This window comes from Pristiophorus japonicus, chromosome 7, assembly GCF_044704955.1.
Source record: "Pristiophorus japonicus isolate sPriJap1 chromosome 7, sPriJap1.hap1, whole genome shotgun sequence".
In the NCBI taxonomy this organism is placed as follows: Eukaryota; Metazoa; Chordata; class Chondrichthyes; family Pristiophoridae; genus Pristiophorus; species Pristiophorus japonicus.
Genome location: NC_091983.1, coordinates 232,412,407 through 232,430,995, shown reverse-complemented (window position 1 = coordinate 232,430,995; position 18,589 = coordinate 232,412,407). Strand labels below are relative to the sequence as shown.

The 18,589-nt window shown below is 51.1% G+C and overlaps 1 pseudogene; it reads right to left on the bottom strand.

The window, feature by feature from the left end:
- The window catches only part of LOC139266955 (netrin-G1-like), a 30,608-nt pseudogene extending 14,415 nt beyond the window's left edge, over window positions 1-16,193 (bottom strand).
- Window positions 16,194-18,589: the final 2,396 nt, after the last annotated feature.

Genomic DNA, 18,589 nt, shown 5'->3' with positions numbered 1-18,589 from the left:
TAACGGGCCCATCACCAGCGGCAGGGAGAGCTTGCACAGTGCTGGTCTGTGCCCACTGTCGCAGGGCCATTCAGGGAAGCTCAAACACCCGACACAGGGGCAGCTGACGGTGCCCAGTGGGCCGGGGGAGGGATCCCCATCTATCGCTGACAAACCTCCCCAGTTACCCAGCGTTCACATCGGAACAGGAGGAGGCCATTCAGCCCCTCGAGCCTGCTCCGCCATTCAATGGGATGATAGCTGATCTGTGACCTAACTCCATTCACCCGCCTTTGCCCCATATCCCTGAATACCATTGGCTGATAAAATCTATTAATCTCAGATTTAAAATTAACAATTGATCTTGCATCAACTGCTATTTGTGGAAGAGAGTTCCAAACTTCTACCACCCTTTGTGTGTAGAAGTGTTTCCTAATTTGACTCCTGAAAGGTCTGGCTCTAACTTTTAGATTTTCTCCCTACTCCTAGAATCCCGAACCAGGGGAATAGTTTCTCTCTATCTACCCTTTCAGTTTCCCTTCATAACTTGAAAACTTCATTCAATTCACCTTCTAAATTCTAGGAACACAACCCTAGTTTGTGTAATCTCTCCTCGTAATTAGATGTTGGCCCTGATAGACTGCCCTTCAGATGTTCATTGAGATTGTGTGCCAGATGTTAACTCCGATATAGTGCCCTCCAGATGATAACTGCTAGAGTGCCATGCCAGATGTTATCCCTGATAAAGTATCCCAGATGTTAGCTCTGATAGAGAACACCAGCTATTTGCTCTGATGGAGTATCACCAAGTTCATAGACTGAGAGTATCCCCCAGATGTTGGCCCTGATAGAGTTCCCCAGATGTTGCCTTGATAGAGTGCCCCAGATGTTCTCCTTGATAGTTCCCCCAGATGTTGGCCTTGTGAGTGCTCCCAGATGCTGGTCCTGATAGAGTGCCCTGAAATGTTGAAACTGAGTGCCCCCAGATGTTGACCCTGAGCTCCCCCAGATATTGACCCTGTGAGTGCCCTCTCAGATGTTGGCCACGTGAGTTACCCCAGATGGTGACCCTATGAGTGCCCCAGATGTTGGCCCTGTGAGTGCTCCCCAGATCTTTCCCTGTGAGTTAACCCCAGATGGTGTCCCTGTGAGTTAACCCCAGATGTTGACCCTGTGAGTGCCCCCAGATGTTGACCCTGAGCGCCCCCCCCCCCGATGTTGGTCCTGTGAGTGCCCCCAGATGTTGTTCCTGTGAGTGCCCCAGATGTTGGCCTGACAGGGCACCCCCCGGGTGTGAAGTGTGGGATCTGCGACTCTGGCCAGAAGGAGCGAGGAGCTCTCACCGGCCATGAATGTCCAGGTTGGAGATGGCGTAAAAGTATTTGGAGAGGTTGTGCTGGTCAACACTGGTGGCCCCAGTGGCCGGCCGGAGCAGCCTGACCCGCAGGTCGGTCAGGGTGAAGAAGTCCCTCAGGTCCTTGGTGGTGTCCAGCTGGCCGTACAGCGAGGCCATGTCCTGGAGACGGGGCCCCCCGAACAGGGCAAAACGCTCCTGGATCTCGAAGCGGACCATCTTGTCCACCTTCCACACGTAGCCCCTGGAGTACTCCTCCGTGCAGATGATATCCAGCACCGAGGCCGGGCTCAGATCCCGGGCACTTCTCGGCTCCATCCCGAAGGAGGTGAGGCAGTCGGCCGCGTAGAACTGGTAGGGTTGCCACGTCCGGCCGTGGTCCAGAGACTTCTCCAGGACCATCTGCTCCGGCCGGCCTGACTCGAAGGTGATGACTATGTCCTCGGTCAGCTCGATGGTCTTGCCCCAGGACAGAGTGATGTTGATCAGGAGGGGCTCGGGGAAACTCCTCCAGGAGACACTTTGCCAAAAGGTGTTGGGAATCCGCCCCTCATCATCCAGCATCAGCTCAAGCGGGTGTGCGAGCTCGGGCGTGTGAGCATCACACTCGTTGTTGCACATGTACGGGTTCTCCTGGAAACAGAGACGGAACAACACGGGTTAGATACAGAGTGAAGCTCCCTCTACACTGTCCCATCAAACACTCCCAGGGCAGGTACAGCACGGGTTAGATACAGAGTAAAGCTCCCTCTACACTGTCCCATCAAACACTCCCAGGGCAGATACAGCACGGGTTAGATACAGAGTAAAGCTCCCTCTACGCTGTCCCATCAAACACTCCCAGGGCAGGTACAACACGGGTTAGAGACAGAGTAAAGCTCTGCACTGTCCCATCAAACACTCCCAGGGCAGGTACAGCATGGGTTAGATACAGAGTAAAGCTCCCTCTACACTGTCCCATCAAACACTCCCAGGACAGGTACAGCACGGGTTAAATAAAACCCCAGGTCTGGACGGAACACTTCTGTGCTTTTTAAATGAATCTGGGGAAGAAATAGCAGGGGCACATATTTATTAATTAGTTTGAAAAAGGTGTCATACCCGAGGACTGGAAGATAGCTAACATAATACTTATATTTAAGAAGGGAGATAGAACATGTTCAGGGAACTGTAAACCCGTCAACTTAATATCGGTGGTTGGAGAAATAATGGAATCCTTACTAAAGGAGAATATAGAATAACATTTAGAGAGCAAAAGTATAATAATGAATAGTCAGCATGGAGTTCAAAAGGGAAAGTCTTGCTTGACCAACCTCATTGCATTCTCTGAAGAGGTAACAGAGAGAGCAGACAAGGGTAATGTAGTAGATATAATTTATCCAGATTTCCAAAAGAACTTCGATAAGGGACCACATAATAGACTAATGAATAAGGTCAGAGAATGCAGTCAGGGAGCCAGTAGCAGAATGGATAGCTCGCTGGCTTCAGGACATAAAGCAGAGAGTAGGGGTAAAGGGCAGCTATTCAGAATGTCAGAAGGTAGAAAGTGGGATCTCCTCATCTCCCCTCTGGTACTTTCACCAATCACCTTCAATCTGTGTCCTCTGGTTACCGACCCTCCTGCCACTGGAAACAGTGTCTCCTTATTTACTCAATCAAAATCCCTTCATGATTTTGAACACCTGTATTAAATCTCCCCTTAACCTTCTCTGCTCTGAGGAGAAAATCCCAGCTTCTCCAGAATCTCCACATAACTGAAGTCCCTCATCCCTGGGACCATTCCAGTAAATCTCGTCTGCACCCTCTCCAAGGCCCTATCATCCTTCCTAAAGTGTGGTGCCCAGAATTTGGACACAATTCTCCCGCTGGGCTCTGCCTCCACCACCCTTTCAGGCAGTGCATTCCAGATCCTAACCACTCACTGCGCAAAAACAATTTTCCTCAAGTCGCCTTTGGTTCTTTGTCAATCACCTTAAATATGTGTCCTCTGGTTCTCGAGCCTTCCGTCAATGGGAACAGTTTCTCTCTATCTACTCTGTCTAAACCCCTCATGACCATGAACACCTGTATTAAATCTCCCCTTAACCTTCTCTGCTGTAAGGAAAACAATCCCAGCTTCTCCAGTCTCTCCCTGTAACTGAAGTCCTCCATCCCTGGGACCAGGAACGAGCCCCAGCCTATTCAGCCTTTCCCCATAGTTAGATCCTCTCAGTTCCCCAATCATCCTTGGGAATCGTTTTGAGCAAAATAAAATGGACTGTAAAGAGACCAGGGATCTGACATTTGGATAGATTTCTGACATGACGACATTTTGGAAGTTTTCTTTGTTTAGATTTTCCAAAGTTCATGTTCAGTGAAAGAATCTCCGACCTCCGACCTTCAGAGATGGGAAAATGAGTCTCACTGCAGCTGTCTGTTTGGGTTAGAGAGAGAGAGAAAGGGCGAGAGTTTTGTGGGCAGAATGATTAATGGGAACTTGTCTTTTTATCGTCTATTGTTAAAACAATCCCTTATTTGTGCTCAGGCCATACCCCTGGGCTCTGTGTGTCGGACCCTCACCCAGCCTGTGGGCCTAATGATGCTTTACCTCAGGCTGGTTTGTGAGGGAGCAGTTGGAGGTGGCAGGGCTCCCTCGGGGTCACTTCAGGTCATTGACCTTCCGCGGTGAAGCAGCGATGGACACAGCGGCAGCTCCACATGTTGTGATCTGGAATGCGCTGCCTGAAAGGGCGATGGCAGCAGATTCAATCGGGAATTGGAGAAATACTTGAAGGGGAAAGATTTACAGGGCTGTGGTGAAAGAGCAGGGAGTGGGGTGAATTGGGTAACACTTTCAAAGAGCCAGCACAGGCATGATGGGCCGAATGGACTCCTTCTGTGCTGCATCATTCTATGATGCTGTGATTTTAAGTCGGGACACTGTGTGACTCGAGGGGAACTTGGAGGTGATGGTGTTCCCAGGCACCTGCTGCCCTCGTCCTTCTAGGTGGTAGAGGTGGCGGGTTTGGGAGGTGCTGCTTAAGAAGCCTTGGCGAGTTGCTGCAGTGCATCCTGTGGATCGGACACACTGGGACTCTGCCTGACATCGGCAACACAGAATCAGCCCGACATCCTTTTCCAAATGATCAGACAGCTCACCTGTAACATCCTCATCCCCAGCAAGTGGCTGTTGCAGCAATCAATAAAACTAATGTGTGTGATAAAGATGGAGAGCGCGGCAATATACAGAGATCATAGAGATTAATGAATCTACAATTGTCACAGCATCGACTAAAGGCAGTGACTAAAGCCGCATATTGGATTGGTTATTTTTAATACTCGATGCAGAAGGAATGGAGTGAACATTAGTACCAGAATCCTAAAGCTGTGTAAAGTATGAATGAATAATGGAACGGTGCAGATGTGACGTGCTCCTGAATTGCCGTGTCCTCGGGACATAATTAACAGCACCATGCCCCAGCGCTACAACTGACCTCCGACTGCTCCATCACTGTGTGTCCCAGGCCGTGGTCTTTGTTGGTGAAGGCACCATAAAGGTTCAGGCTCAGGTCACCAGCCATGCCCGGCCCATCCAAACCTCGCTCACCTTCTTGTTCCCTACTCAGCCTCACCCCTCCTCACACTACCCTTTCACAAGACTTCAGCCTCATCCCTAATCTGAGGCCCTTCTCACCTCATCCCACCGTTCACACATGCACTGTGAGCAGCCACGCAGATTCAAATGCACGTTTACACACATCCACACAGCAGCAACTATTCAACTATGGAAGGCACATGTGGCACACGATGAGCTGCACACTCACTCACACCTTCTTGTGCTTCTTACTGCAGGTGAAACTAGCTCACAACAGGAGAGAGCAGCAGTGCACCGGTGGAGGGGAGCCTGACATACAAGCCCTCAGTGACGTGGAGGAGCGAGTGTCCATCCCCATGGGCACACCAGTTGGTGCGGTAGTGGCCGGAGAAGCAGCGCCCCCTGTGGACCGTGACGGTATGTGAATGCCCTTTGGCATTTCTGTGAGATCCTTGAACCTTGACAGCAAACGCCGTCCACTTCAACTGACGGGGAAGATGAAGAGGAAGGTGAGGAAAGTGTGGTGCCTGTGTGGGACCCTCCATCAGTTGCTCCGTGTGGGGACACCACCTTGGTGGAAGAGCCAACATTCCTGGGCTTTGAAGAGCCTGAGGCTCCTGACTCCAGTGGCATACAGCAGCGCCCAGAGCGAGGGGAAGTTCGGGGGCCATCTCCCCGGACAGTGAGACGGCCTATCAGTCCTGCTCAGAGACAGTCAGACGTGGACCTGGACTTGGAGGCTATGTCCAGAGAGTCCATGCAAATGCACCGCGAGCCAATGGGTGCATTGGAGAAGGTCCCGCAGAGCATGGATACACTTGCACTGAGGTTGGGGGAGACCGCCTCAAGCATTGTCCCTGCCTCTCAGCAGTTCAATGAACCCATCCTTGCCCATTTACAGAGGGAGATGGACTCAACCAGCGACAGTGGAGTCGCAGAGGGGAGAGCGCGTGCCATGGTTGACGTGGCAGCAGCTATCGCATCACAGACCCAAGCCACGCAAGGCCTTTGTGATGTGATACTGTCAATGATTGTGGCAACAACTCTCAGAACGCTGCGTTTGAGACTCAGGCTGTCCTGAGTCAGTCACAGAATGATGCCATGCAAACACTGACTGCTGCCATCCTCTCTGTTCCCCACAGTCCAACGGGGAGGTAACGGTGCCGAAGCAGGCCAGTAATCCGCGCTCCCACATATTGCTCCAGATGTTGAGGCTCCGCCCTGGGGGAGGTGGCAGTGGGCCGTGGGAAATGGAACTTGTTGTCTTTGCTCAAGATGACAGCATTCTGGCTCCCACCACTGCCACTCTGCCTTTGCACCTGCTGCGGTCTACACACCAGCCAACCTAGACTGCTGCCGCCGATGCTGAGGTGGTGCAGTCTGCAGCCGGGCCTTCTAGGCCCAGAGCTGGTCCAATGTATCCTACTAGGCCATCTGTAGTGTCTGTGTTAAACACACAGCAGCCCTCAAGCAGCCTTGCTGCAGGCACTGAGGCAACATTGAGGAGGAGCAGGAGATGTGGGAGGGGGTTAAGGTAAGGGGTAGCAAATGCCAGAGCTAGTCTCAATAAAAACTTTGGCCACAATGGAGAGATGGCCTCATCCTGTAAATATGTTTGTCATGATCTGGTTGCAGTTTTTGAGGCCTGCTATTGTTGTAAGTGTATGTGCCTAATACGGCACATGGATACTGTTGAGGAATGACAAATGGCAGGGGCCTGTGTACAGATATTGTTGAGGTTAATTGTGTGTTATGGTGTTTCAAGGGGCCGTTGTTAAATGTTTATTAGTTGCTGGTCAGGGGTTGTGATGTGTTGTTGGAGAACCGATGTATGATGAGCCGCTGACATGTGGCCCTTGTATCGGGAGCAGTGCCACGGTGTCTCCTCCGTGGCTGCTGCACCTCCTCCTCTGGCTGGCCAGTCGGGGCCTCTCCAGGCTCCTGTTCCTCTTTCTCCTCCTCCTGAGTTGGGGCTGCACTTCCCGCTGGTAAGGTCTGGGCCCTCATGATGGCCAAGTTGTGCAACATGCAGCACACCACAATGAATAGCGACACCTGTTGAGGGAAGTATTGAAGGCTGCCTCCAGAGCGGTCCAGGCTTCGGAAACGCTGCTTGAGCACCCCTATTGTCTGCTCGATGATGTTGTGAGTGGCCGCATCTTGGATCTTTGGATCCAGACCGCTCAAAATGGAGGAGAAGCATCCGAGAAGGCGACGAACACATCGAGTCTCTTTGCCGGGAGGATGTGGAAGCCAAGTACAAACAGCAGAAGGTGCGTACGACAACCCAAGCACCCCACCCACCCGTCCCTCTAACCACCATCTACCCCACCTGTGACAGAGACTGTGGATCCCACATTGGTCTCATCAGTCACCTGACAACTCATTTCAATGTGGAAGCAAGTCATCCTCGACTCCGGGGGACTGCCGAAGAAGAAGAGAAGAATTAAACATCACCATACAGCCCAGGGAGAGAGAGACACAACAGGCTCCTGCTGTGTGTGGCTGCATCAACGCGGGAAGGGAAGATATTTCAATACAAGGATCATGTATTACAGAAACTGCTCCTGCAACACTGGAGCATAAACGGAGCATCTTATAAATCATTGTTCTTTCTACAAATCCACTCATCCCTTGACATTTATTTCGGGGGTTTAAGTGTTGCTGTCTCGGATTTACACTGTGTGGTGTGACGAAGAGCCTGTCGTTATCACTAACTAAACCACTCGCTATCAGCACGGTTCACTCCCCTGGTTAATGATATTAATTAGTGTATTATTGAGTACAGAAGTTAGTGGCTCCATAAAGTACAATCCCACAGATTGATGTCACTTCCCATCACCCAGTAATCAGGCCCTTTGTTGGAGTTAATGTTCGAGCAGAGTTGCTCAGTTAGCAGCATTTAGTGGGCCAGTACTGAGCTGAAAGATTACATAGGATTACTTATAGGATTACATATAGGATTACATAAGATACACGGCACAGAAACAGGCCATTCGGCCCCACCAGTCCATGCCGGTGTTTATGCTCCACTCGAGCCTCCTCCAGTCTTTCCTCATCTAAATCTATCCACAACCCTCTATTCCCGTCTCCCTCATACGCTTGTCTAGCCCCCCCTTAATGCATCTACACTATTCGTTTTAACCACTCCCTGTGGTAGCAAGTTGCACATTCTCACCACTCTTTGGGTACAGACGTTTCTTCTGATTGGATTTCTTGGTTCTGTCTGTATCCACTCTATCAAACCCTTTCAAAATTTCAAAGACCTCTATTAGATCATCCCTCAGCATTCTCTTTTCAAGAGAAAAGTGACCCAGCCTGTTCATCCTTTCCTGATATGTATACCCTCTCATTTCTGGTATTATCCATCTCCCCACGGCCCACAGTGGGTCAGGGAGAGGGTCCTCTCCCCACGGCCCACAGTGGGTCAGGGAGAGGATCCATCTCCCCACGGCCCACAGCTCAGGGAGAGGGTCCTCTCCCCACGGCCCACAATGGGTCAGGGAGAGGCTCCATCTCCCCACGGCCCACAGTGAGTCAGGGAGAGGGTCCTCTCCCCACGGCCCGCAGTGGGTCACGGAGAGGATCCATCTCCCCACGGCCCACAGTGGGTCAGGGAGAGGGTCCTCTCCCCACGGTCCACAGTGGGTCAGGGAGAGGCTCCATCTCCCCACGGCCCACAACTCAGGGAGAGAGTCCTCTCCCCACGGCCCACAGTGGGTCAGGGAGAGGGTCCTCTCCCCACGGCCCACAGTGGGTCAGGGAGAGAGTCCATCTCCCCACGGCCCACAGTGGGTCAGGGAGAGGGTCCTCTCCCCACGGCCCACAGTGGGTCAGGGAGAGGGTCCATCTCCCCACGGCCCACAGTGGGTCAGGGAGAGGGTCCTCTCCCCACGGCCCACAGTGGGTCAGGGAGAGAGTCCTCTCCCCACGGCCCACAGTGGGTCAGGGAGAGAGTCCATCTCCCCACGGCCTACAGTTGGTCAGGGAGAGAGTCCTCTCCCCACGGCCCACAGTGGGTCAGGGAGAGAGTCCATCTCCCCACGGCCCACAGTGGGTCAGGGAGAGGCTCCATCTCCCCATGGCCCACAGTGGGTCAGGGAGAGGGTCCATCTCCCCACGGCCCACAGCTCAGGGAGATTGCCGTGAAGCCCAACTGGTTCAGTAATGTCCTTTAGGGAAGGAAACCTGCCTCTGTAACCTGCCCGGGCCTATATGTGACTCCAGGCCCACACCAACGTGGTTGACTAGTAATGACCCTCTGAAGTGGCCGAGCGAGACACTCAGTTTGTATCAAACTCGCTCCCAGCGGATCAAGAAGGCGGCCCACCCCCACCTTCTCAGGACACCTGGGGATGGGCAATAAATGCCGGCCATGTCAGCATCCCAAGAATTAATTTAATAAAGGAACGGCGGTTTTAAGTCAACATCTTGCCAGGGAGCTCGATGGGATTCTACACTTTGGAATTTAATTATAAAGAACGTGAGCCGGCAGAAATGAATGTTTGTTCAAGTTAATGAAACCCAGAACTCTGCACCTGGTGTTTGTATCTAAACATTTCAGCAATGAGAAGACCAGAGGGAGGTTTCAGAGAAAGAAACCAGACTGGGGAAAGATTGAGAATCTGCAGCAAATCTTCAACCAGCTGTGGTGTAATCCCACATTATTGACCGGCCTGTGTCGATCGGTCCTTATAGACCACAGCCATCGTTCATTAAATACCCAGCTTCCAATTTTAAACCATCCATCCCCAATGGGTGACCTCCTTCTAATGAAAGGTCCCCAATAAAGGGCCTTCTCCCCAAACTAATGTCCCCAGTGCCCGAGCCTCACGGAGACTCAGGGCTGTGAGCAGGTGTTCAGGGAACCCACCGACTGTCTGTCAAACCAGATTTAAACAAACACTTTAATCCCAGGCTCATTTCAGCTCCGTCAGTCAGCAGGTTCCTGGGGGTGGGAAATAAAACAGGAGCTCGTAGACATATACCGCCGTCCGCCCCGCTCCCCACGCACTTCCACCCCGCCGCAAACTGACTGCACCGCCCGCAACAAAAACAATCTACAAAGAGCTGAATTTTGCTCAACTCTCCACTCCATGGATTGGGGCGGGGAAAATCGGTTCGCTCAGTGAGTGCGCCCCCTTTCGTCGGAGGGCAAATTCGGCAACAGGGTGTTTCTGGTGAATGAGCCCGTGTAATGTGGGAGGGGAGGAGGGAGTAAGAGAGAGAAAGAGAGTGGAGAGAAAGAGAGAGCAAAGACTGAATTCTAAAGCGCCATTCACTAACTCAGGATGAGAGCAGTGCAGCGCTCCCTCAGTACTGCCCCTCCGACACTGCAGCACTCCCTCAGTACTGCCCCTCCGACAGTGCAGCGCTCCCTCAGCACTGCCCCTCTAACAGTGTAGCACTCCCTCAGTACTGCACCTCCGACAGTGCAGCGCTCCTTCAGTACTGCCCCTCCGACAGTGCAGTGCTCCCTCAGTACTGCCCCTCCGACAGTGCAGTGCTCCTTCAGTACTGCCCCTCCGACAGTCCAGTGCTCACTTAGTACTGATGCTCCGACAGTGCAGCGCACCCTCAGAACTGCCCCTCCGACAGTGCAGCACTCCCTCCGTACTGCCCCTCCGACAGTGCAGTGCTCACTCAGTACTGATGCTCCGACAGTGTAGCGCTCCCTCAGTGCTGCCCCTCCGACAGTGCAGCACTCCCTCAGTATTGCCTCTCCGACAGTGGAGCATTCCCTCAGTATTGCCCCTCCGACAGTGCAGCACTCCCTCAGTACTGCTCCTCCGACAGTGGAGCTTTCCGTCAGCACTGCCCCTATGACAGTGCAGCACTCCCTCAGTACTGCCCCTCCGACAGTGGAGCACTCCCTCAGTACTGCCCCTACGACAGTGCAGTACTCCCTCAGTACTGCCCCTCCGACAGTGCAGTGCTCACTCAGTACTGATGCTCTGACAGTGTAGCGCTCCCTCAGTACTGCCCCTCCGACAGTGCAGCACTCCCTCAGTATTGCCTCTCCGACAGTGGAGCATTCCCTCAGTATTGCCCCTCCGACAGTGCAGCACTCCCTCAGTACTGCTCCTCCGACAGTGGAGCTCTCCGTCAGCACTGCCCCTACGACAGTGCAGCACTCCCTCAGTACTGCCCCTACGACAGTGCAGTACTCCCTCAGTACTGCACTGGGAGTCTCGACCTCGGTTTTGTGCTCAAGTCTCTGGAGTGGGACTTGAACCCTCGACTTTGCCTGTCTGCCTCTATCTGTGTTTATAATGAAATTTGCGTGAGGCCAATACAGAGAATGGGAAACAGAGAATAACAGGAGATGGAACCGAGACTCCTCATCATTCAAACTGCTCGATAGAAAAATCCATCCACTGGTGACAGGGTCAGGGGTCAGTCAGTCAGTGCCACAACAACAGTAAATCGTTCTTCAAACATTCTCCTGTCTGAGCTGCTAAAGTGAGCGAAACATTGTCAGAGAGCAGCACAGTGAGGGAGCTCTGATCCAGGAATCAAGAGACTGGGAAAGTTTAATGTGCAGCCGGTTTACTGGGGACAGTGGGCAGTGAGTGAGATATTGGGCAGGGGGAGGATTCATGGGGATAAAGTCTATGGTCTCAGGTTTAATCCACTTACTGTAGGCCTCTCCCAAACCCTCGATTTCCCATCTGAGTATTAAAGGTTTAGTCCCAGACCCAATAGAACGGACTGCAATATTACAAAGAGAATGTTTGGCTCGTTCAGACTGAAATCCCATCTGCTGCTCGCATCTGCTGAAAATAAACTCCCTTAAAACAGGGGAAATATCACAGAATCTCACAGCACAGAAGGCCATTCGGCCCATCGTGCCTGTGTTCGCTCTTTGAAGAGCTGTTTGAACCTGCTTCAACTAAACTCCCTTAAAACAGGGAAAAATATACTTGATAAATTTGGGAAAAAGGATAAATTTGCAAGGCTATGGGGAAAGAGCAGGGAGTGGGACTAATTGGATCGCTCTCTCAAAGAGCCGGCACAGGCACGATGGGCCGAATGGCCTCCTGCTGTGCTGTGAGATTGTGTGAACAGCTGGCGGGGGAATGGATACAGATGTTAACAATCCCGAGAGGATCAAACACAATCTCCAGGCACCAGTTTACAATCAGTTCAAACTCAGCTTACAGAAATTACCCAGAAACTCCACGTTAACATTCACCAGCTGTCACCACTCGCTGGGATTTCCAGAATTGGTGATCGGATTCAGAAATAATTGGCTGTCAGACTTTTACCCGAGCAAGGCACAGACTGTGTTTCTACAGAAGTGGTGACAATTCTCCCTTTAATTCGACTGTTCGAGCTAACCTCATAACACAGTCCCTCACCCCCTCACCCCTGGTCACACTGTGTCACTGTGTCCCGTGTCCCATCTCTTTCTCCCCTCACCCCCTTACCTCCGGTCACACTGTGTCCCTGTGCCCCATGTCCCATCTCGCCCCTACAATGAGGAGCCCACTCTGCCCGCAGTATTCCAGATGTGCCTCTCCCTCGGTGTGTGCTCAGATACTGTGAGTTTTGCTTTGCAGCACGCGAAACACTCAAATCAATGAACAAATCGGCACTGAAGTGGAATTGGAGGCGAATACTTTGAGCTGGTGCCAGAGATTAATCAAATTGGGGATTACAGACCAGCGGGAGATTCTATTTCCAACACTGAGATCGATGAGCATTAACTGGTGCCTTTTGGTCGAGAAGAACTAAAACAAACAATCATATCCGCTCGATCACCAAGGCCACCTATTTCCACCTCGGTAACATCGCCCGTCTCCGCCCCTGCCTCAGCACATCTGCTGCTGAAACCCTCATCAATACTTTGTTCCCTCCAGGCTCGACCATTCCAATGTTCTCCTGGCCGGACTCCCATCTTCCAATCTCCGTAAATTTCAGCTCATCCAAACCTGTGCTGCCCGTGTCCTAACACACACAAGTCCTGTTCCCCCATCGCCCCTGTGCTCACTCACCGACGTTGTTTCCCAGTCTGGCAACACCGAAGTGGCAAGTAACATTTGTGGTCCACACCTGGAAGGCAATGATCATCTCCAACAAGCCAGAGTCCAACTACCTCTCCATGACATTCAACGGCGTTACCATTGTCGGATCCCCCACTATCAGCATCCTGGGGATCACCATTGACCAGAAACTTAACTGGACCAGCCACATAAATACTGTGGTACAAGAGCAGGTCAGAGGTGAGTATTCTGCGGCGACTGTCTCACCTCCTGACTCCCCAAAGCCTTTCCACCACCTACAAGACACAAGTCAGGCGGGTGATGGAATACTCTCCACTTGCCTGGATGACTGCAGCTCCAACAATACGCAAGAAGCTTCACACCATCCCGGACAAAGCAGCCCATTCACCACCTTAAACATTCTCTCCCTCCACCACCGGTGTACCATGGCTGCAGTGTTTACCATCTACAAGATGCACTGCAGCAACTCACCAAGACTTCTTCGGCAGCCCCTCACAAACCCATGGCCTCCATGGGAACACCACCATCTCCACGTTCCCCTCCAAGTTACACTGCATCCTGATTGGGAAATATATTCAATGTTCCTTCATTGTCACTGGGTCAAAATCCTGAACTCCCTTCCTAACAGCACTGTGGGAGTAACTTCACCACACGGATTGCAGCGGTTCAAGAAGGTGGCTCATCACCACCTTCACAAGGGCAATTAGGGATGGGCAATAAATGCCGGCCTTGCCAGCGACGCCCACATCCCAGGAACAAATAAAAAACTGAAGGATGTGCCTGGGACTGAGTCTCCCAGCAGGACCGGCAGTATCTCCCTCTGCCCAGTCTCAAAGCCCATGGAGGGATTGGAAGTGCAGTTCTGTGGATTACTGGTCCAATCACAGAAGCCCTGCACCACCGTGCCCCGGTGCATTCGATCACAGCAGTTTGTGACCAGGAATTCGTGTCTTTGCACCAAGGTTACAGCCACAGTCTGAATACATTCTCACCCTGGAGTCTTTCCGTCTCACTCACCCACTCACAGTCAACACACAATCAGGGAACACAAGTTCAGGAGTCGGGACACATCGGGAAAGAAGGAGCGAGTACACCTGTCAAAAACTGTTACATATTAAAAAATGCAAACTATGAGATAACGGCCGATAAATTCAGCCGCGTTTTTATCGGTGAAAGAAAAATGATTGCGATTTCAAAAAGTCCTTCATTGTCTGTGAAGCACTTTGGGACGTCCTGAGGTGTGAAACTGAGACAGTAACATCTATTGTGGTCTCACTGAGTCCGGGCCCTGTTTCACACACAGCTCCCACAGTGGGATATGGGACAGATGGAAGATTTACCTCAAAGACTCGTAGTATTTTTACAACAGATTACTAATTGAGCTGGAGAATAATTCCCTCTGAGGAACTGCATGTTCTGCAATAAATTATACATTTTCAATTATTGCTGAAACATACGGCTGATTATTAAACCAGGCGTTTCCCCTCGAACAATGATGTAGGAACCAATTATCCTGAGGAGATGATTCACTCAACAAGAGCATCATTAATATTTAGAAACAGGCTTGAATTTACATCTCAAGGACATATTCCCCATTGGGGATATTGGGCAGGGCTCAGGCACAATGGAATATATTCCACACTGGAGATATTGGGCAGGGCTCAGACACAATGGGACATATTCCTCACTGGGGATATTGGGCAGGGCTCAGACACAATGGGACATATTCCTCACTGGGGATATTGGGCAGGGCTCAGGCACAATGGGACATATTCCACACTGGAGATATTGGGCAGGGCTCAGACACAATGGGACATATTCCACACTGGGGATATTGGGCAGGGCTCAGACACAATGGGACATATTCCCCACTGAAGATAATGGGCAGGGCTCAGACACAATGGGACATATTCCACACTGGGGATATTGGGCAGGGCTCAGACACAATGGGACATATTCCACACTGGAGATATTGGGCAGGGCTCAGACACAATGGGACATATTCCCCACTGGGGATATTGGGCAGGGCTCAGACACAATGGGACATATTCCCCACTGGGGATATTGGGAAGGGGTCAGACACAGGGATCAGGAGCTCCAGGGAGTGTTTATAAACATTCGAACTCCCTCCTCACATCTATTACCATGTCTAATTTTACAAACACTGCCACCCCTTATGGTGAGTCACTGGGAAGCAGCGAGTTTTGTGGTTTTCGTGTCCTGACCTTTCCTGTTCAGCCCAGCAGTTTTACATCTCCTCACAGTTCCACGAAATGCAACTTATCAGACTGTTATTCCATCCCCATATCTCCTCCTTCACCAAGCCCGCCTCCTTTCACCTCCATGATATCGTCTGTCTCTGCCACTGGCTCAGAGCTGTCTAGTTAGTCCCACTCTCCTACTCCTTCCCCATAGCCCTGTACATTTCTCCTTTCCCAGTATTTATCCAATTCCCTTTTGAATGTTATTCTTGAATCTCCTTCCACCTCCTTTTCAGGCAGCACATTCCAGATCATAAAAACTCGCTGCATTAAAACATTCTCCTCATCTCCCCCCTTGGCTTTTTTGCCAATTATCTGAAATCTGTGTCCTCTGGTTACTGGCCCTCCTGCCACATGAAACAGTGTCTCCTTATTTACTCTTTCAAAACCCTTCATGATTTTAAACACCTCATCAAATCTCCCCTTAACCTTCTCTGCTCTGAGGAGAACCATCCCAGCTTCTCCAGTCTCTTCACATAACTGAAGTCCCTCATCCCTGGAAACATTCCAGTAAATCTCCTCTGCACCCTCTCCAAGGCCTTGTCATCCTTCCTAAAGTGTGGTGCCCAGAATTGGACACAATACTCCAGTTGGGGCCGAACCAATGATGTATGAAGGTTCACCATGACTCCCTTGCTTTTGCACTCAATGCCTCTGTTAATGAAGCAAATGTAGGAGTTTGGATGGAATTCACTTTGATAAAGGCCGTTCAGTGAGCGTCCATTCACAGTGTGACACACAACAGAGGCTGTCTCAGAAAGGCTTATACTCACCAGCGTGCAGTACATCTCGGGGGTCTCTCCACACGTACTGTCGGAGGGATCTAAGCTGACCTTCAGTGACCTGGTGAGCAGGGTGGCCTCGGGCTGGCAAGCCATGTAATCCCAACTCATGGCCTGGTCCCAGTGAAGCTGGGCCTTACACAGGTCGTAGTGACCCCAGGACGGGAAGTGCTGCGCGGCGAGAGACAGGGCCACCCAAAGGGCCTGAAGGGGCAACAAACCGTACAGACGCATCGCTCCAACTGGACCCGCTCAGAGAGGGGCCATCTCGGTCCATCTGGGGGTGATTCAGGGGGTCACTGCTCCGACTGGACCCTCTCAGAGAGGGGCGATCTCGGTCCGTCTGGGGATGATTCAGGGGGTCCCTGATCTGACTGGACCTGCTCACAGAGGGGCGATCTCGGTGCTTGCAAATGTTCCAGGTGTTGGGATTGCAGATGCTTTCCCAGTGTTGGTGCAAATGTTCCAGGTGTTGGGATTGCAGCTGTTTTCCCAGTGTTGGTGCACGTGTTCCAGGTGTCGGGATTCCAGCTGTTTTCCCAGTGTTGGTGCACGTGTTCCAGGTGTCGGGATTCCAGCTGTTTTCCCAGTGTTGGTGAAGATCTTTTAGGTGTTGAGCTTTCAGCTATTTTCCCAGTGTTTATGCAGATGTTCCGGGTGTCAGGATTCCAGCTGTTTCCCAGTGTTGGTACAGATGTTCCAGATGTTAGGATCCCAGCTGTTTCCCAGTGTTGGTACAGATGTTCTGGGTGTTGGGATTCCAGCTGTTTTCCCAGTGTTTGTACAGATGTTCCAGGTGTTGGGATCCCAACTGTTTTCCCCCCAGCTGCCCGCTGTATCAAACAGATGCTCTGATAGGCTGATCAGTCAGTATTGGGACCCAATGTGATGATTGTCTCCTGACCAGAGTCTGTTTCCCATCGATCATCTCTTCCTTCTGCCATCAGTTCCCTGTGAGGAGAGAAATAAAATCAATGCATTTTGGAACAGGTGCTGCTCCTGACCTTCGACCCCCACCCTCCAACTCCACCTTCCATTAGCTGCAGCGTTACACAGAAATAATCACCAGTTGGGAATCACCGCAGCCAATAGGAGGTGGCTAAATCACTTTTGTTAATATACCAAATGAGACAAATGAACAATTATCCTATTTTAGTGATGTTGGTTGAGGGACAAATATTGCTCAGGATACTGGGGAGAACTCCCCTGTTCTTCTTTGAAATAAAGCCAGGGGATCTTTGATGTGAAGCTGAGAGGGCAGACGGGGCCTCGATTTACCGCCTTGTTCGACAGTGCAGTGCTCCCTCAAGACTGCCCTCAGGAAGTGCAGCATTCCCTCAGTACTGCCCCTCCAAAAGTGCAACACTCCCTCAGTACTGCCCCTCCAAAGGTTCAGCACTCCCTCAGTACTACCTCTGTGACATTGCTGCAGTCCTTCAGTACTGCCCCTCCGACACTGCAGCACTCCCTCGGTACTGCCCCTCCAACAGTGGTGCACTCCCTCAGTACTGCCCCTCCGACAGTGCAGCACTCCCTCAGTACTGCCCCTCCGACAGTGCAGCGCGCTCTCAGTACTGCACTGGGAGTGTCAACCTAGATGCTGGGCTCGAGTCTCTGGAGTGGGATTGAGTCAGCTCCTTCAGCAAAATCTATTCTCCTTCCTCCATTATCGCACCTCAATCTCAGAGCTCTCACTGGAAAAGCAAAATTATTCTACTTCTTAGTGCAATCAAGCAGACGCAGCATGGATTCATGAAGGGGAAATCATGTTTAACTAATTTACCAGAATTCTTTGAGGATATAACGAGCATGGTGGATAGAGGTGCACCAATGGATGTGGTGTATTTAGATTTTCAAAAGGCATTCGATAAGGTGCCACACAAAAGATTACTGCAGAAGATAAAGGTACGCGGAGTCAGAGGAAATGTATCAGCATGGATAGAGAATTGGCTGGCTAACAGAAAGCAGAGAGTCGGGATAAATGGGTCCTTTTCGGGTTGGAAATCAGTGGTTAGTGGTGTGCCACAGGGATCAGTGCTGGGACCACAACTGTTTAAAATATACATAGATGACCTGGAAGAGGGGACAGAGTGTAGTGTAACAAAATTTGCAGATGACACAAAGATTAGTGGGAAAGTGGGTTGTGTAGAGGACACAGAGAGGCTGCAAAGAGATTTAGATAGGTTAAGCAAATAGGCTAAGGTTTGGCAGATGGAATACAATGTCGGAAAGTGTGAGGTCATCCACCTTGGGAAAAAAAACAGTATAAGGGAATATTATTTGAATGGGGAGAAATTACAACATGCTGCGGTGCAGAGGGACCTGGGGGTCCTTGTGCATGAATCCCAAAAAGTTAGTTTGCCGGTGCAGCAGGTAATCAGGAAGGCAAATGGAATGTTGGCCTTCATTGCGAGAAGGATGGAGTACAAAAGCAGGGAGGTCCTTCTGCAACTGTATAGGGTATTGGTGAGGCCGCACCTGGAGTACTGCATGCAGTTTTGGTCACCTTAATTAAGGAAGGATATACTAGCTTTGGAGGGGGTACAGAGACAATTCACTAGGCTGATTCCGGAGATGAGGTTACCTTATGATGATAGATTGAGTAGACTGGGTCTTTACTTGTTGGAATTCAG